Source organism: Lissotriton helveticus, chromosome 3_1 (genome assembly GCF_964261635.1).
Source record: "Lissotriton helveticus chromosome 3_1, aLisHel1.1, whole genome shotgun sequence".
Classification (NCBI taxonomy): Eukaryota; Metazoa; Chordata; class Amphibia; order Caudata; family Salamandridae; genus Lissotriton; species Lissotriton helveticus.
Genome location: NC_136061.1, coordinates 1,529,374,834 through 1,529,395,775, shown reverse-complemented (window position 1 = coordinate 1,529,395,775; position 20,942 = coordinate 1,529,374,834). Strand labels below are relative to the sequence as shown.

Here is a 20,942-nt window from a genome sequence, read left to right as displayed (position 1 = left end):
CGGACATATAATAGCATGTCGTCTGCATAAAGCGAGACAACAAGTGTTCGCTGTCTGAAACGCAACGCCGCAGAGGCATGCAATTGGCGCAGCTTGCAAGCGAGTGGCTCCCATGCTAATGCAAAAAGCATCGGTGACGGGGGAAGCCCTGCGTGTTCCCCCTGCCTACAGGAAAGGCTGATGACAGCCATCCCTTTACGCGAACTCTGGCAGCGGGTTCGGTATATATCACCCTGGTCCACTAGAAAAAACGGGGGGAAACCCATTTTTGTGAGTACAGTAAACATGTATTCCCAATGAAGGGAATCAAATGCTTTTGTAGCATCAAGCAACACTGCTACGGCCTGAAAGTCAGAGTCAAAGTAGTGGAGGGTAGCGAAGAGTGTGCGTAGATTGAGTGGTAGATCGTGCAGGCACAAAACCTGACTGGTCAGGAAGCACCAGCAGGGGAACCAGAAGCTGAAGTCGGAGAGCGATCATTTTTGCTAAAATCTTAGTGTCCGTGTTAATCATTGAGAGTGGCCTATAGGAGTCGCAACAATTGGTCGCCTTATCAGGTTTTAACAGCATCACTAAGAAAGCTTCCCTTAAAGAAGGCAGAAGGCGTGCAGTATCATACGCCTCTGCATAAACTTCAAGTAGTCTGGGGGCTAATCATCCACAAAGATCTTATAAAACTCGCTAGGGAGCCCATCTAAACCCTCAGCGTTACATATGGGGAGGGACAAAATGGCAAGCTTCAGGTCCTCCACATCAAAAGGTTGAGTAAGATATTCCCTACGGCCTGAGGACAGTCAGCCAAGGGCGACATCATCCAGATACGAGTGGATGTCTTCAGGCTGTACCACTGCCCTATTTCCATAAAGGGTAGTATAAAAACCAAGTATGGTCTCACTAATTTCATCTGTGGTATAATGAGCCACCTCTGCCTCATCAAGCATCTCCGTTATTTATGAAATTTGGTAAAGCGCGAACAAATGCCCGTGGGCGTCTCGGCGCTGCGACATCTGCATCAGATTCTCCACTGCCTGTGTATGATCTAAGATATTACTGATTAAACTGCCAGGTTTTTAGCTGTTTACGGAAGGACCAGAGAGAGGAACTAGTCCGAATTGACTGAGGTACGGTATTCCACAATTTTGGGGCCGAAGCCAGGAACCGACGGTCTCCCCAGGAGACGGTCTTGGTATGGGGCACCACTAGGTCGTTAAGAGTAGAGGATCGCAGTACCCTAGGGGGACGGTAGAGGATCAGCTGGTCTTTGAGGAACTGAGGTCCTTGTTTATGCAGTGCCTTGTATACAATACAGAGAGTTTTAAACTTGACCCGGCTTCTGATTGGGAGCCAATGAAGTTTTCTGATGGTATCTGTGGCGGACTTATGTTTGGGAATTCTGGCGAGTAGTCTTGCTGCAGCGTTTTGTATCCTTTGCATTTTGTTAAATACCCTGATCTGGGCATTAGCAAAAAGACCATTACAATAGTCCAAGGTGGACCGCACTAGAGAGCTTACCAGAGTTTTCCCGGCACTTTCAGGGAGGAAGGGGATGATTTTTCTAATTAAGCGCAGTTTAAGAAAGGCCGAGGATGCTACTTGTTTGGCATGGGCGACGAAGTTGAGCTGATCGTCAAAAACAACTCCCAAATTCCTTACCTTAGAGGCGGGTTTAGGCAGGGTTCTGAAAGACGCAGGCAACCAAGCGGGGGACCAGCTTGGTGTAAGTTGTCCAAAAATGACAACCTCCGTCTTATCGGAATTGAGTTTTAGACAATTGGAGGCCATCCAGTCTCCAATTGCCAACATTCTTTGAAACTCTCGGCCATCTTTTGTCCATTGTTTTTAATGGACAGGACTAACTGTGTGTCATCTGCATATGAGGTAAGGCTCATCCCATGTGCTCGAATGATATTGGCTAGGTCCGACACATAGATATTAAAAAGTGTCGGACTCAGGGATGAGCCTTGTGAGACCCCACATGGCAGAGACAGATTAGTCGATTGGAAAGATCCCAGAGTGACAGCCTGAGTTCTGCCTGACAGAAAGGAGGCCAGTAGATCTTTGGCTGTTTGTTGAATGCCCATTTTTTCTACACGATCGACCAAGATCGAATGGTCGACCGTGTCGAAGGCTGCAGATAAATCAAGTAGCACCAATACAGCTGTTCCTTCTTGATCTCGGATGACTCTGATGTCATCCGCCGCTTTGATCAAGGCGGTTTCGGTGCCATGGAACTTACGGAACCCAAATTGGGTATTATCCAGTAAGTGATGTTCCTCGATGAATTCAGATAACTGTGAATTCATCGCTTTTTCTGCAGCTTTTGCCAAGAATGGAAGGCTGGCTATTGGTCGGTAATTTTTCAGGTCATCCTTGTCAAGATGTGGCTTTTTTAGGAGTGGTTTAAGGAGTTTTTTTTTTTTTTAGGATTTCCGGATAGATCCCAGATCTGAACATGCCGTTACAGATTTGAGTGATGGCAGGTAACAGGATATCCATAACTGGAGGAAGAATTTTAAAAGGGCATGGATCTAAGGCTGATCCATTTTTAATCGAAGAGATAATATCCTCTGTTTGAGCCTCTGTGATGTCTTTAAACTGTGTAAATAAAGAGATGGGCGGTGTGAAGTAAGTGGTTGTTTGGGGGTTATTAATATTGGCGGAGAAAGCGGTGTAGATATCATTAACCTTAGTGAAGAAAAAGGTTCCCAATGCATCACAAAGGGATTGAGAGGGAGGATGATTTAAGTCGGGGGAGTATCCGGCTAAATGCTTGGTGGTATCGTAGAGCTGTTTTGTAGAGTTCTTAGCTTGCTCTATCCGTTCGCTAAAGTACTTTCTCTTGGCCTCAGCGATCATAACTTTATCATTGGCAAGCATCTCCTTATAACGGGTTTTGCTTTCTTCGTTGTACGACTTCCGCCAATGCCTCTCCCTATTCCTGCAGAGTTGTTTCTGGTAAACCAGGGAGCCGAGGGGGTCGATCTGTTTCTTGTTGCATGTTTAAGGGGTGCAAGTGGATTAGTGGCAAGACCCAGCCAGTCCTGAAATTGCTTGGTGGCTGTGTTGGGATCAGTAGATAATATATGCTGAGAGTTGGTGAGACGAGTTTTTAAAATAGTTATCTATATCTTTCCACGCCTTAAAAGGTTCACAACTGGAAGTGGGTACGGTGGCAGTAGTGGCTTCATTGGTGGTAATTGTGCCTAAAATTGCATGAAGGTCCGACCATGTAAGTGGAAGGCTATCCGTTATGTGAAAACCCTCAAGGTTAGAGAAGATGCCGTCCAAGATATGACCGCCGTCGTGCGTGGGGGAGTTAACCAGTTGAGGGAGCCCTAGGGTGTTCATGCCTGATAGAAGGGAGAAGGTATCCCTATCTTCTAATTTCTCTAAATGGAAATTAAAGTCACCCAATACCATTAGGGAGTTTTCAATAGCTAAGGGTTCTAAGATGGTGCTAAAATCTGAGAGGAATTCTGACCGTGCTCCAGGTGGTCTATATAAGAGTATTCCTCTGAAATTGTCAGAGGGGGAAAGTTTAATGGCAAATTGCATGGCTTCGCAGGTGGATGCGGGAATCTGGGAGGTCCTGACAGCGTAAGTGTCACGGGCAATAATGGATAGCTCGCCCCCTTTTTTGCGCTGCCGGTCTTGTCTATAGACCTTAAAGCCACTGGGGACCGCGACCACTAAGTCTGGATCTGATGTACTGTCCATCCACGTCTCAGTCAAGAACAATATCTCTATGTTCCTGTCTTTTACCAGGTCTGCTGTATCTTGTCTGTGTTTTCCGAGTGAGCGGACATTGGTGAGTGCGATCGAGGTGCTCTTTGGGCTTTTCTTGTTCCTAGAAGTGGATGTTTTATTCACCAAAGGGTTGATGGCTTTACAGTGGGCACAGGAATACGAGGGAGGTAGTGGGGCAAGGGTCGGGTCGAACCTACAGCAGTTGCTGGCATATGGTGAGCGCAATTTATACAGCATGATATTTGTATATTGAATAATAGGGGCAGTACTGTCTGAACCAGGGGTTGCGGCCCAGGGCCCGGTCCCGGCGCGGACGGGCGCACGCGGGCTTGCCTTTGGCGCGCCCGCTGCGCAGACGGGAAAGCATAGTCCCTTTATCCAAGGTGGAGGAGGGCGTGAGGCGTCCAGCAGCTGGACCGCAAGCCTTTCCTCCCAGTAAGATGGCGGCTGTAATCGTCAGAGTCACGGCGTCCGCACCTTAAACGGCTGCGCCGTGAAAGGGAGATCGAGTGCGGGGAGCCTCTGTGCGACGCAAATCTCGAATGCGAGAATCCAATATGCTAGGTAATTAAAAAGAGTGTTTAAAATATTTACATTTCATAAAAACAATTTTTACCAGCAAGTGTCAAATACATGCAGGGATAGTGTGGAGAACCCCCGGCTTTCGCCTCAGGTTAGAATATGCAAAAAGCTGGCGTGTTAGCAAGTTAGCCCCTTAAGTATCCTGGGAGGGCGGGAGGCGTCCAGCAGCTGGACCGCAACCCTTTCCTCCCAGTAAGATGGCGGCTGTAATCGTCAGTCACGGCGTCCGCACCTTAATCGGCTGCGCCGTGAAAGGGAGATAGAGTGCGGGGAGCCTCTGTGCGACATAAATCTTGCACGCGAGAATCCAATATGCTAGATAATTAAAAGGAGTGTTTAAAATATTTACATTTCTTAAAAACAATTTTTACCAGCAAGTGTCAAATACATGCAATAATGCAGGGATAGTGTGGAGAACCCCCGGCTTCCGCCTCAGGGGAGAATATGCAAAAAGTTACTCTTGACTCCGTGTATCAGCCAATTTCTGCGTAAGGGAGCGGCTAGTCTGTTGTGACCAGATATCTCCCCCTTCCAGAAGCGAAGAAGGAGCCAAGGCAGCCTGTCGATGCTTTACCTCCGAGTCGCCTCCCCCTCAAGGGCCAAACTGCCACATACTCCGAGCAAGTCAGGGAACGCGCACAGAATGGAGCAGCCCAGCAATTACTATGCAGTGTATTCAATCCAGGCTGCAAGTGTGTAATAGACAAATGTAACTGCTGTTCTCCTTCGTCGCCGGCACACACAATCACTGCGGTGGCACCCACGCTGCAATTACTGTCCCGGAGGTGTCGTACTAGCCGCTAGCAACCCCCAGGCACCCGCCCCCAGCTCGCTGGCCGCGACCCCATCCAAGGCCTACACCTGCCTCAGTTACGGGCCTGGTCAGGCCACGCCCCACTCAACGAGACCAGCACCCTGAGAGTCGCTGTCTCCAACAGTCCTCAGCACTTCAGCGCGGGGCCTAGGAGTCCTCACCGGGCCACACCACGTCCAGTCGGGCCTGTGTTCACGCCAGAAGAGCATGATATCCCAGGACTTGGAATCACTGTTCCTGGGCTCACACAGCTATGGCAGCACTCAGCCCTTTGCTGTTCGTTGTTCCGACCTAGCGTATTGAAGAGGACCTCAGCAGTCGAGCCCCGTTAGTTGAATGTCTCGCAGCCACCTTCTTACGTACTCACACCGGGGCCCAGCACTTCAGGGATCCAGCCGCTTTGGCGTTCCCCGCCACTCCACAATGCCACTGATGCGTGAAGGGGGATCATACAGTTGAGATTGCGTGGTTTTAAAGATTCGAGGCAGCGATTCCAGGTGGATTATAGGCAGATAGTGCCTCAGCCAGGCAGAACAACACTAGGGTGCGGCCATCTTGCCGTGCACCCTCTAAGGCCCCCTGTTTAACTTATGTTTGATGAAATGATTTCAGTCTCCATTTGGAGTTCATATACATAGTTTTTCATTGTAATTTCTATGTCTTATTAATCTATCTTGGAAGGGATTTTTTGTAATACAATAACTTTGGAGCACACTATTTATGTGTGTGGTAGTCTTAAATACAACCTCAAGGGTATTTGAATCCTGACTCAAGGAAGACTGACTAGGGATGGAGAGGACGTGCATTTTGTAATTTTGATGAGAACTGCTGAACACTTTTGGCACGTTAGCTGAATTTTGGTTCTTGCTATTGGTGTCAGAATTTTGTTTAATATTCAGGAAAACTGCTTGTTAACATTATTAAGATGTTTGTACAGTTTTCTCCTGCAGAATTTCTGAATCTGAGACCAAATTGCTTTTAAAAAGGAATAGTGTGCCTTAAATATCTTTTTCCTACAACTACTTCTCCTCCACGCCTGCTTCCGACCTGGTTTGGGATAAAAGCTTAACCCCCTCTACCATGGTTGGTGCTATAGCTCGATTGGAAATATTAGCAAGAGAAAGGAAGCTTTGAGGCAGACAGCAGCTGCTGAGTATTGGAGCAGTTTCAGTTTCAACCCTCTGCTTAAACAGGCCACATATAAGGGTTTCATTTGCCTTTTTCTGTTGGATGCGTCTGACCACGGTTTCCTCACCTTCAGACTACCCCAGGCTCTAAACTGGATCTGGAGATTTTAATTTTTTTAGCAGTGATTCCTTACCTCCCCGGAAGAGGCGCTCCATATAGGTACTATCCCAGCGCACTGTCTTCCGTTTCTTTCTTTCCACGTATTCTCCGTCCTACTTTGGCAGTCTCCCGACTTTCGCAAAATTCTTTAACAGTGTACTACGGTACCAGGCTCCCATCCAACTATTCACACGTCTCTCACATATCCTGACATGGTATGCCTTTGGTTCTTAGGCTCCACTCACGACTTGTTGTGCATCAAGTGTGCTCTCGTGTACCAGAAGGTGATCAGAGACTGGGAGGCGAAAATCTACAGCGCCGAACAGAGAGAAGAGGTGTTAGCTGAAGCATAGGCTCCACTCCAATTCACAGACTGTCACATCGTTCCTGTGAGCAGTTTACTTCACGTTCAGTCTTCCGGTAAAAGACTTTAAGTCTAAACATAAGACCATGAAGCGGAACTCAACCCCCATCCCACTACTATAAATCCAACAAGCTAACCAGGGCTCGACAAATCTGAAAAATGGTACTAGTCCTGCAGGTCTAGTACCTTGAAAAATCTCCTCGACCTAACAGTAACCTACTAGACCCCGGTCTCTGAAAGCGAAGCAAATGTGACAAGATTTAAAGGCATCTTTATTGCTCATTTGCTTTGTGAGCAATAAAAAGGCCTTTAAATCTTGTTCTCTTGTCACATTTGCTCCGTTTTCAAAGACGGAGCACAAAAGTTAGTATATTTTCCTACTCGCCAGAAAGGGCTCGACCTCATAAAATTTACCTCGCAAATGCGAGCGGCGAGTGGATTTGTCGAACCCTGATAACGATAGGGCATCAAAATGAAAATCACACCTCTTTGTACCCTAATAATCTCCAGAATCCAAGCCGATTCTGCATTCCATTCTTTTTTAGTTCTGATTCTGACCCACTACCGGGTGGTACATATAGCCCATCATTAAACTCACTGTATCTAGACCTGTAAAATACCAGTAGGGTAGATAAGTCTCTTGTAACAGATCTTGACTCTGCACATGGACCACCAACAGAGTAAAGCCCCTCGTCTGCATTGGTGGTTCAGAGGACAGCTGAGACACCAGAATTTCAGTCATCCACCATTGAGGTGAAAACTTACCTTCTTGATGAGATTCTCCAGCCATGGCCCTCTTCATTAGAGCCATTACTGCTACTAAATGAAGGCCTCCGTGTTGCTGCGTGATATTAACATATTATACTCCGCCACAGACATGCTCATGGTGATCTGGACTATCTTACGAAACACCATACACTGGAGTGCTGGCCTCATCGAGTAAGGTCAATCCAAATTCTTTTCCACCCAATCCTTTGTAGTGGGACCCCGAAAGAATGAATGTTATCGGGGGGAAAAAAATGAATCGGCAAGCCTGGCCATTAGATCCTTAAATGTTACAAAGGCTTATTCAACAGGTACACATACATTATGAGATGGGAGACTGAGTTCTTGCAGGCCTTTCCAGGAGTCTTAAAGACCTTGCTGGCGTTGATGATGCATGATGACCAGGATGTGACAAAATACATACTCTTGCATTGGTAGAACTATTGGCACCAGTGCCGTGCAGAGATAACACGCCTGGGTGATGTTAAATAGGTTTTCTTTGACATGGAAGCATTGTGACCGTTCAGGCCCTGGCCGTTTGCTAGTTTTCAGGAGCAGTCTGCCCTGGGTTATCTTCTCCCCTGTCTGCACCTTAGCTGATCATGATTGGGCTTTAACCTTTTAATGTAAATCATTCTGTTCGCGGTAGGAGTGACCCTACAGTCCGATTTCAATTCTGTTGGAGATGAGCCTTTCTGTGGCTTTACCTTTTGTTATTTTAAGAACTGAAAAAAGCAAGTTCTTCAAACACAAGTCTTGGTCACAGCCTCCCAAAGAGGCACTTCCCTTTTGCACTTGAGACCACAAACCAAAATGTTTTATGCCTTTGTTTCAGTTTGCCATCTGCTCATGTGTAGCTTCACAAAAATGCTCATTTCTCTAAAGACTTGTTATGTGTCCGGTGTTTGGTTAATATTTTGTCTCACTGCTGATTCCGTGGAGCAGTGCATTTGAAGAACCGCACACCAACTTCAGTCTTCCAGTTTTTAACTAATGTAGGATTTAGGCTAAATTTGTCTGAATCAAACTTACATTCTGCCAAATCGGTCTCTCGCTTCATATGCCCACTGAGCCATGATCTCTACTTGGCTTGGCATCTTCTAAAAACATGTGAGCCGTATTTATCTGTGTTTTTGATAATCTCCAGATTTTCTTCCCATCAGGCTTTTCAGTATTTGAAGAACGAAAAGTAAAGTAGTTGTGTACATTCTGTAGATTGCTGAAGACTGTTGCCTTCCTGACAAGGTCGACCCGGTCTCTCTTAATATTAAAAGTTTGTGCATAAGGCGATTGCAGGTTCCACATTTGAAAAATTTACAAAAAAAATTCAGATTGTCTGATTTTAGGCTTAATCATTTTAGTTTTGTTAATTACTGTATCCAGTTGTACAGGTTGTTCTTATTTTTCTTCGTGTTTGTGTTCTCAAGTCTTTTTAAAGCTTCACCAACTAGACCGCTTTTAATGGACTTAGAAGCCACTTATTGCTTTCCATTGTTTGGCACTGGTTTGCTTGCTTAGCATTTGATGGCTTGCCTTATTCTTGTCACTTTACCGTCCTTTTGATTGTCTGACTTGTTGCCTTCCACTGCTACCCCCTCCTGTTACCCCCAGTAAGTCCCACATAGCAGGATTGATGAGAAGTTGTCCCCTTGACTCCAGAGGGATGGTGCTGACCTCACAGAAGTGTATTCCAAACGCTTCATCCTCGTTGACCGAGAATTCTCGTGTCATGGATCTGCATCCTTATCTGGTTTTGCTTAATTGACCTTTTTCGTACCCGTGGCAGTACAGTGGAAGTAATTATTGGGTGTACCCCAAACGGGCATTTCTTCCCACAGGCATATATTCGAAGCCCTGATGATGATCCCAATATTTCAATGAGGGATCGAAACGTCGTCAACCACAAAGCACCATGACCATTACAAATGTTTGCCTGAGATATAAATAGCATAGGTATTATTAAATTAGCACTACATAATGCTATATAAATATTTATCCAGTATTATGGGTGTCTTTCATAGATTCACATGCCTGAATCATTCCCCGTCGTCGAGATGGGAGCCCCGGTAATAGAAAAGTAATGTCCTATAGACATACATAGAGAAAAGTAGGCCTAAAGGACTTGCCTTAGTAGCCTATCTATGTCCTTTTGTAAAAAGGACCAAAATCCTGAAGGTAGCCAATCAGCTACCACCTCCCTCTAGAATCTTCCTGCCAGGAGCCTCAGTCTCTCAGATTTTCTACCGCACGTTGTGCTAGGGAGTCCCCACCTGAGCTCTCCTCAGGTTTCTTGAATTTAGCTCTTTTTCTACAGAAAACTTGGATTATTTACTTCTACAATGACTGAACAACAGAAGAAAGGACTATTTAGAGCCTGTTCCTCTTGTGGCAAGAAGAGACTGCACATAGATGACAAGCATGAGACTTGCCTCTACTGTCTTTATCCGGATCATTCTCCCAAAGAATGTAGGATTTGTAGAACTTTCTCTACTAAGACTCTTAAAGATAGAGAAGGAAGACTGCTCCTCTGGTTAAACAGACTCGAGACGATGATGTGCTGTCCTCGGAGGGCAGTGAAATGGCTTCAGTTTCTTCGAAACTGTCCTTGAAGAGGCCAAGGGATGCTTCCCCTAGCCATTTAGACGTCCTTCACAAAAAGACTACTACAAAGTCTTCTGAGGTAAGATCTGACACGTCTGTGAAGGAGCCTACAACCTTCAAAAAGCCATCGCAGTCATAGTCGATGACTTCGTCGACAGTTTCTTCAAGAAAAACCACCTATGTCTCCACGTCGACGGTTTCGACGACATTGGCGTCGTCAGCCTTTGCTTCAACGACGACGACCACCCAATCGTCGACGATGGGTAAGCCACTGTCAATTGTACTGATTAAAAAGCAGCAGTCGTTTGTCAAAGCTCCGTCGACGTCACCGTCGACGATGAAACAAAAGACGGCGACGCCTACACCGTCGACTAGGATTCCGTCGACGTCCGGCACGTCGTCGACAAAGACACTGACGACGGCAGAAGCACCGTCGACGCCAAAGTCACCACCGACGACGAAAGCACCGTCGACGGCTAAAACACCATCGTCGACGAGAGCATCATCGACGACGAAAGTGCCGTCGACGACCGCATCGACGACGGCGAAGATTCCGCCGACGACCGCACCGGCGACGATAACATCGCCGACGACAGCGACGACGACGAGGGAACCGTCGACGCTCGAAAAACGATCGACGTCAATACCGTCGACGACACCGTCGACGACCTCATCGTCGACGACTACATCGTCGACACCATGGAAAAAAGCGGAGTTGATTCCATCAAAAAAGGTCACCAAACTCCCTATTACGCCAGATTTAACATCGCCCAGTAGGGTTCAAAAACTGCCCCCATCTTGCCTATTGCAAGATGATGAATCAGATGACGACCAATTTGAACAGGCTACTCGTCCGTCGGATCTCAATGTCAAATGCCTGACGATGACGGAGATGATGTCATTTTTACGGAAGAGACTGTGCAGACTCAAGAACATACTCGAGTTACTCCGATGATATGCCTGCCGGCTACAATAGTCACTGATCTTCAATTCTTGATCACTGACTACAAAAAACGATTCCCAGAATCGCCAGCGGCCTCTTCCAAAGAGAAACCTCATGAGTCATCCAGACCACAACAATCCCCAAAGGCAAGACCAACACCTTTTGGTTATTCCGCAAGAAAGTGAAGCGGTGCATAACATACAATCTTCTGAGGAAGAAGATGTCCCTGAGGAAGGAGAGGTTCGAGACGACCTTTCACATAACAGAGACGATGAGGATTACGTCGCTCATTCTCCAGCCACGCCGGAACCCAACACTTCAGACTCTCCACCAGTGGATATCGGCGGATTCCACAATTTGATAGAGAGAGCGGCCATTAGATTCCACATGACCATGGAATCAAACGAAACGGATTGTTTCTTATACGACTTTAAAGATCCTATAAAAAAGTCGGCGAGGTCAATTCCCATAATAGACCACATCTGGGAACAAGGTCAGCAACTCATGCAAACACCTGCATCGGTTTCAATAGTGGTGCCTAGACTGGATAAAAAGTATAAGGCACCGTCATCTGCACCTACTTGCCTTAATACACATCCCAAGCCGGATTCAGTAGTCACCCAAGCCGCTCAAAAGAATTCCTGAAATCCATCCTCGCCACTGTCAGCACCACCAGACAAGGAGGGCAGGAAATTGGATGGCATCGGCAAACGCTTCTCCACAACGTCAGCTATGACGGTAAAAGTGGCCAACGCCATTGCTCTGCTAGGCAGATACAATAGACAATTATGGGAAGATATCGTTCCATATCTAGCGGATGTACCCGAAGACTTGAAGGATGATGTCCAGTCACTCCTTAAAGAAGGACAGATGTCCGCATCGGAGATCATTGATTCAGCTGTGGATGTCGCCATGACGGGCTTCAGACAGCTGGCAGGCGCAGCAGTTTTGCGCAGGCAAGGATGGCTCAAAGCGACATCCTTCCGACAAGAGGTCCAAACCAAAGTTTTGGACATGCCCTATGACGGACAACATCTATTTGGGGCAAAAATAGATGAAGCCTTGCAGACGATCAAGAAAGACACTGACACTGCAAGAGCTCTCGGGACTTTACAATTCAAAAATCAGTCCTTTCGAGGGCACAGAGGACAAGGTCAACCCACATACAGAGGATCATATCAAGGAAAATCCTCTTACTCCTACAATTAAAATCGCTCACAATATCAGCAGCGACCGCAACAACAAGGTCGTCAGACCTCCTACGGGAGATCAAACTTCAGGGGCAAATCCCAGAAGAAAGCGACCGGCGGACGACAATGACCATTTCCCGCAGCCACTCCCCCCACCGTCATGTCCACTCAAGATTGGAGGAAAATTGACACATTTCCTCCACAACTGGAGATCGATAACGACAGATCGGTGGGTTCTCCAATTAATCGAGCACGGTCACACATTGGAATTCGACTCAATCCCACCGTTAACTCCTCCTCGCAAACTTCCACACAGACACCTTCGTTTGCTTCTACAAGAAATCTCTTCAATGCTGAAGAAGGGAGCAATAGAACGAGTCCCATTCGCCCAGAAAGGGAAGGGATTTTATTCCCGCTTCTTTTTAATTCAACAGAAGAAGAAGAAATGGAGGCCCATTCTAGATCTCAGGGCACTCAATGCCTTCCTAAAGAGCCAATCGTTTCGAATGGTGACGATTCAGGAAATCCTAGGATCCCTAGAGGAAGGAGACTTTATGACGTCTTTGGACCTGCAAGACGCATATTACCATATCCCAATACACAAACGCCACAAAAAATTTCTCCGCTTCGAAGTGGCAGGTCAACACTACCAATTCTGTGTCCTCCCATTCGGCCTCACATCAGCGCCACACATTTTTACGAAATGCCTGGCTCCAGTGGCAGCTTTCCTGAGACAGCAGAATCACCAGGTCTTCCCCTACCTAGACGACTGGCTGGTGAAAGCACCATCTCTCAGATGCGCAACTGTCTTCCAACGCCTGTCTCGATATTTTCCGGCACCTAGGTTTAACTCTCAACTACGAGAAATCAACCTTGCAACCCACCAGAATTATAACATTCCTGGGGGCAACTCTAAACACCATTTCTTCCAAAGCCTTCCCATCTCAAGAAAGAAAACACAAACTGATGGCTCTGGCTACCGCAGTGTCTTCAAAACGCTCCATCAAAGTCAGAACTTTCAAATCCCTTCTAGGGATGATGTCTTCTTGCATACTACTCATCCCTCACTGTCGGCTCAGAATGCGCCCCCTTCAGGAGGCCCTGACCAAACAGTGGACCCAATGTACAGACTCTTTCGAGGATCACATAGTCATCACTCGACAAATAACGAGGCTTTGCTTTGGTGGACAACGAACAAGAACTTATCCAAAGGTCTCACGTTCTTGATACCAGCAACTCCACACGTCATAACGACAGACGCTTCTCTGGAAGGATGGGGTGCAGTCTTTCAGGATTTGCAAATCAGTGGCAAATGGACGGAAAGAGAGAGGACTCTACATATCAACCTCCTAGAACTAAGAGCAGTTCTACACTCTCTACAGGCATTCCTCCCTCGCATCAAAAACTCAGCAGTGCTTGTGCGAACGGACAACACAACCACAATGCACTACTTGAACAAGCAGGGAGGAACACATTCACTGACACTGTCTCGCGAATCGCAAAACATCTGGAACTGGCTACTGCTCAACAACATCAAATTAACAGCAGAGTATGTCCCAGGAAAAGACAACGTAATAGCGGACGCTCTCAGCAGACAGAAGTCACTGTCCCACGAATGGGAACTGGACCAACAAGTTCTCAACTACATCTTCTCGGCATGGGGGAAACCGCAAATAGACCTCTTTGCCACCAGGGAGAACGCCAAATGCCACAGCTTCGCAAGCTGGCATCCCCAACCGAGGTCACTAGGAAATGCATTTTCCATCGCATGGCGCAACGTGTTTGCGTACGCATTTCCGCCATTTCCCCTGATAACCAGAGTCATTCGGAAAATGAAAATGGAACACTGCACCTTGATTCTCATTGCCCCATACTGGCCGAGACGGCATTGGTTCACGGACCTCCGTCGCCTTTCAGTTCGACCATCAATCCAACTACATCAACATCCCTCTCTTCTCTCAATGTCCAAAGGCCAAGTACTCCACCCGAATCTGAAATCTCTCAGTTTATCGCATGGCTCCCGAGTACCGAGAGTTCTGTCACCTAAACATCCCGCAGGAGTGCAAGGAAGTCCTAGCTAAGGCAAGAGCAGACAGTACGAACAAAACTTATTCCTTGAAATGGAAACGCTTTTGTGTTTGGTGTACAGACAACAATATCCATCCTTTCAGGATCACTCCAAAGCAACTCTGCCTTATTTACTACTTTTTGTCCACCCTAAGCGTGGAAGGGTATACTCAGATGTGAGTCCCTTGCTCATTGCACCATCAGGATTCAAGCAAGCCGGGCCGAAGACGGCTGTAATGCCAGAAACCGGTCCCCGGAAGCTTGTTTCCTTCCCAGTGTAAGAATTGGCTTTTGTAGTCTGGTCTGCCCTGTTCCCATGATGCACTGGGCCAGGGACAGACTAATTTGCATACAGCCAGGTTCTGAAACTGGGATGGTGCAATGAGCTAAAAAACGGTGTTGGATCTAGCCCTGATCTCTTGACTGGGTGAGAGTATTCTGCTTAATTCAGAGACTCTGTCCATCACCACCCCTTGTTGTAAATATTTTTGTCCACCCTAAGCGTGGAAGGGTATACTCAGATGTGAGTCCCTTGCTCATTGCACCATCAGGATTCAAGCAAGCCGGGCCGAAGACGGCTGTAATGCCAGAAACCGGTCCCCGGAAGCTTGTTTCCTTCCCAGTGTAAGAATTGGCTTTTGTAGTCTGGTCTGCCCTGTTCCCATGATGCACTGGGCCAGGGACAGACTAATTTGCATACAGCCAGGTTCTGAAACTGGGATGGTGCAATGAGCTAAAAAACGGTGTTGGATCTAGCCCTGATCTCTTGACTGGGTGAGAGTATTCTGCTTAATTCAGAGACTCTGTCCATCACCACCCCTTGTTGTAAATATTTTTGTCCACCCTAAGCGTGGAAGGGTATACTCAGATGTGAGTCCCTTGCTCATTGCACCATCAGGATTCAAGCAAGCCGGGCCGAAGACGGCTGTAATGCCAGAAACCGGTCCCCGGAAGCTTGTTTCCTTCCCAGTGTAAGAATTGGCTTTTGTAGTCTGGTCTGCCCTGTTCCCATGATGCACTGGGCCAGGGACAGACTAATTTGCATACAGCCAGGTTCTGAAACTGGGATGGTGCAATGAGCTAAAAAACGGTGTTGGATCTAGCCCTGATCTCTTGACTGGGTGAGAGTATTCTGCTTAATTCAGAGACTCTGTCCATCACCACCCCTTGTTGTAAATATTTTTGTCCACCCTAAGCGTGGAAGGGTATACTCAGATGTGAGTCCCTTGCTCATTGCACCATCAGGATTCAAGCAAGCCGGGCCGAAGACGGCTGTAATGCCAGAAACCGGTCCCCGGAAGCTTGTTTCCTTCCCAGTGTAAGAATTGGCTTTTGTAGTCTGGTCTGCCCTGTTCCCATGATGCACTGGGCCAGGGACAGACTAATTTGCATACAGCCAGGTTCTGAAACTGGGATGGTGCAATGAGCTAAAAAACGGTGTTGGATCTAGCCCTGATCTCTTGACTGGGTGAGAGTATTCTGCTTAATTCAGAGACTCTGTCCATCACCACCCCTTGTTGTAAATATTATTTACTACATCTGGCACAAACAGGTCTTGCACATGCCTCCATTAGAGTACATCTGGCAGCAATCTCCCGCTTTACGAGGACTTCAAGAGGTCCCTCACTATGGTCCAACAGGCTGATAAAGCAATTCCTTAAAGGGCTCTATAGATCTTTTCCAAGGCCAAGACGTATACCACCAACGTGGCACCTCAATGTCGTACTCAACCAATTGATGAAGCATCCATTTGAGCCCATCCATAGGGCTGATATCAAATACATCTCATGGAAAACTGCACTTCTTTTGGCTTTAACATCAGCGAGAAGGGTCAGTGAGTTACAAGTGCTTTCAATACAAGATTCTTTCATGCAATTCAGAGAGGACAGTGATTTTAAGAACCAATCCTCGCTTCATTCCTAAAGTCCCCTCGGACTTCCATCTAAATGAACCGCTTGTACTTCGCTCATTCTTCCCGAACCCCTGTACTGTGGCGGAAAGATCTCTTCACTCCTTGGACCTCAAGAGATGTCTAAAATTTTATCTGGACAAAACGAAACATTTCAGAAAAACAAATCAACTTTTCATTGCCTTCAGCAGACCTAGAAAAGGCATGCCACTCTCTAAACAAAGCATTTCCCGATGGATATCAGCGGCAATTGCTTTTTGCCATAACAAAGCCGGACATCCATTACATTCCACAGTCCGAGCGCATTCCACAAGGGCTGTGTCCACATCGGCAGCACTATTCGCTGGAGTACCGATTCTGGACATCTGCAGAGCAGCGACCTGGAAATCGCCGCATACATTTACCAGGCACTACTGCCTGGATACGGAACTGATGCAGGATGCAGCTGTGGGCCAGGCTGTACTTCGCCATCTATTCCAGTAAGATGAGCCTTCCTTCTTCCCACCGTCTTGCAATGGTATGCACATTTATTTACTTTATTCCTTGTATTACTGATGGTATCTAGTTGCATGATATGTTTTATCTAAGACTAATTGTTATGTTCCATCGCAAATGTGCATAATGTATTGCTTGCTATTCTGATTCAGGCTTGTGAATCTATGAAAGACACCCATAATACTGGATAAGGAATGCGTTACTTACCTGTAACAGCAGTTATCCAGTATTGGTGTCTTTCATAGATTCACATGCAACCCTCTCATCTCCCCAGGAAGGACTCATCTCTCACTACAGAACTTATATTACGTCTACCTAGCTTGGTGCGTACGAAAATCTGAGAGACTGAGGCTCCTGGCAGGAAGGTTCTAGAGGGAGGTGGTAGCTGATTGGCTACCTTCAGGATTTTGGTCCTTTTTACAAAAGGACATAGGCTACTAAGGCAAGGCCTTTAGGCCTACTTTTCTCTATGTATGTCTATAGGACATTACTTTTCTATTACCGGGGCTCCCATCTCGACGACGGGGAATGATTCAGGCATGTGAATCTATGAAAGACACCAATACTGGATAACTGCTGTTACAGGTAAGTAACGCATTCCTTAGGGCACCTTCCTACAAATGTCTGAGTTTTATATGTATATAATTTGTGCAGTTCTTCCTGTTGCATTTTTTCAGCCGTCTCCTGGCTTTGTGCTTCTTCTAAAACATTTTTTAAAATTACTATGTATGTGACCACCCACTCAAGGTTGCTATAGAAATTTTTATTTTCTATAGATAACGTGTCCATTTCTCTGGTAAGGGACCTCTTGTCCTTTATAACTAAACTTCACCCTTGGTTACTGGCATATCCTTGGGTTCCCTTGTTTATTATAACTTGCTAAGAGTAGGTGTCCTGAATGAAAAACTAACTCCCCCTCTCATTTAAAAAAAGAAAAACCACCCATTGCCGAGTGTGTTTTGGAGGGGGGGTGGGCATATGATAGCTCCAAAGTTTTTCCTTACCAAAACTAAAAACATTTTGGTCATTAGCCAGAGCAGCCTGTATACCCTCTTTCAAGAACCTGTTTGCCCTTCCAACTTGGCCATTGGCCCTAGGACAATATAAAGGCCCCCTTTCCGATTTGATACCACAATTCTCTAGAAAATGCGACATCTTAGATTAGATAAATTGCACCCCATTATCTGACATTAGTTTATGTGGAAACCCTTCAATATGAAATGTTTCTCCAAAAACGGAATTACCACATCACCTCTTGAGTAACCCATCCAAAAATCTTTTGTTCAGTCCCAATACATTGTATAGACAATAGAAATCAATGGAAACTATTTCCCATGGTTTCTGCGGCCCCTCTTGAGAAGTAGATGGTTAACAAGAAACTGTCCAATGCTTAGCTGAATGAACACATATAGGGCACACATCAATGAATCTTTCCACTGCTGCATCCATTCCCTGTCCACCAGCAATGGTGTTTAAGCAGTTTTTTTGCATTGGACACACCCAGATCTCCATGGTGAGCCAAAATAGTCAGTTTGTGTTTAATACCGATTGACGGCACAAACAAATAGTGTCTTAACAAAATACCGTTCTCCACACTCCACTTATTAAAAACTTGTGCAAAACTTTGCAGACCTGTTTCCAAAGTTCTACTTGGAGGCCAACCTTTTTCAAGATACTGTTTCACTTTCAACGTCTGCTTTTCCTCCCCACACATCCTCACCCACTCAACTTCTGACACCACACTACAACATTTTTCCAAAATATCCACCACAAGCACCAAAACACTCATGCTGATCTAACACTGTCTCACCATCATTACACTTTTACCCCATTCTGGATAAACAATCTGCTGTAACATTGCTGCCACCTAAATGTGTACAATTTTTACAGTTAAATTCTGCAACCTTACAGTTAGCCTCACTAGTCTTGATGAAGCACTTTATTAGATCGAACACCAGCCATCATACAAACGTAAGGGCTGTGATCTGTAAATAGCACAAACAGTTTTCCCCCATAAGAGTTTCTTACATTTTTCAACTGCCTAAACACAAGCTACGGCCTCTTGTTAGATCTTGCGCCTAGCGTTGCAGTGCGCAGCGATGCTTGCGCAGCGAGAGACTTCTTGTAGGGGGTTTGAAAACTAACCTAGGAATCGCACACGCTCGTGCGTGTGCTTTTTGTTTTGAGCCACGCTATTGGCCTTTGCGTGTCTTTTTAACAAAGACAGCACGCAATTGGCCAAAGGCGGGCGCAATGCTCCGCCCATGGTCTATTGGTGTCGGTTACCCGCACGGTAGTGGTTTCAATTATCGTGCCCAGACACGGGCGCGATAATTGAAACCACATGGCTCACTGTGTCGCGCACACACACCTTCAGCATGCTTGTTTTTCTTGTTTTATTAATTCACATTAGCTTAATGCACTCTGATACCTGCAAATTAAATATGACTGTTACACACTATGCTTTGTACTATGCGACTTGCAAGGACAAATCTGTCATTTTATAGCTGTCCCAGGGGACTCGTGCCTCTCTAGATCAAGAAATCCATTGCGCAACCTTGCAAAAGTCAACTGGATGCAGGAAGTCGGGGCGTTGGGCAGGAAGTGACAGACGTTGACAGTGGGAGTAGGGAGACTCCAAGGAGGAATGTGCCCACCTACAGTGACTCCCTTACAGGGTTCTTGTATTATCTGCCCCTAAAATCAACGTGTATCATTTTTTTGCCTTTTGTGCTCATATAGCGCTCCTACAGCTTCAGCCTGCCTTCAAGGAGGTTCTCTTGAACAAGGCTTTCGATGAGGCCAGATGGTCAATCCTAACTGTTTCACAGTTCTTGTGCTGCCCTGGTCCTCGTGAGTTCCCAATTCAGTACGTTCTTTTTATTCTCATACTAAAGTCCTGCATTTTTAATGGATAAAAAACTACAGGGCCCAGAATGCACTGTTATCTGGACTGGATGAGCTGCTTGACGGTGGAGTTGAGAAACTGACTCGTTGGCGTCTTCCCGAATTTGAAACGGCTCTTCAGTATCTGTCAATCTCTCTGACGCGGGGTTGAACCTACATTCTCTTAACAGAGATCATTTTTGCGCTGATTCTTTTAGTAATTTTCCCTATTTCCCCTCTCTCTTCGGGACCTGGAGGAAGGGGCTGAGGGGTGGGGGGTGACAGCCGGTTGGCTTTCTGTGCTGACGGCTACAGCTGTCTTGTCTTACTGTGTTTTTTGTATCACACATCTTTCGATTATTTCCACAAATCTTATCAGGGCAGACAGATTAGAGAACAATTATTTCTACAAAAATAACGTCTCCAGTAAATCGAAGTACATATGGTAATGCTAAGGCCTGCAGTACCTGTTAATTAGTTTGTGCTTTTAATATAGCATTTTAAATACAGTGATTATAAGCCAATCAATCTGGGTATTCGTTTGACGTCAGACTCGACCTTGCTGGGACCTGCGCAGATGCTTAAAACCAGCACTCGTTATCTTGTACACTGGACTGTTTACCTCAGTAGGTTTAAATGGTATGGCCGCAGGTACGGTGCAGGGCGGTTTACCAGGAAGAGAAAGTAGTCCGTTTATTACTTTCATCACGTATTTTATATGACATTCACGAAGAAGGTTTCCCAAATGGTGGGAGGCGAAAAAAACAGGGTTGCTGGACTACCTTTATATAAGCTACTCATGCATAGAGTCCAGACAACCAGAGCTGTAGGTGAGGCGGGTCCCTCCGGGTCGTAGACCTGTAGTAATTCATAACGGACATTGAAATGGGTCCCCATATACCATGTCCTTAACTTTACTGGTAAAATCGCTGATCAAATTCTCAACAACGGATGTAAAGCGCATTGTGGTAATTCATGGCAGTTTCTTTAATTTCACGTTTTATTTAATCTCTTTTTACCCCGATTAAAACCCTGAAGAAAACTGTGTCTCTTATCAGGTGCTAAACCAGTTCTTCTGTTTCACACTCACCCCCATTTGTCCTGAAAGGTGTAAGACGATGCCAAAGTGCGCGTCACTGATGGAATGGCGACTTGTTTACTATGAAAGTGCTCCACGCCTCAAGCGGCCAGAGCTGCCGACTTTGGAACTCAGGAAGTGGGTTTGAGTCAGTGCATCGGCTCAACATCCTGTGATTCTGGGCAAATCACTTATTCTCCCCATGCCTAACCCC

The 20,942-nt window shown here is 46.2% G+C and overlaps 1 protein-coding gene across 1 annotated transcript in view; it reads left to right on the top strand.

The window, feature by feature from the left end:
- The window catches only part of CBL (Cbl proto-oncogene), a 348,147-nt gene that overhangs the window by 75,178 nt on the left and 252,027 nt on the right, over positions 1–20,942 (top strand). The gene's annotated exons all lie outside the window — the stretch shown is intronic.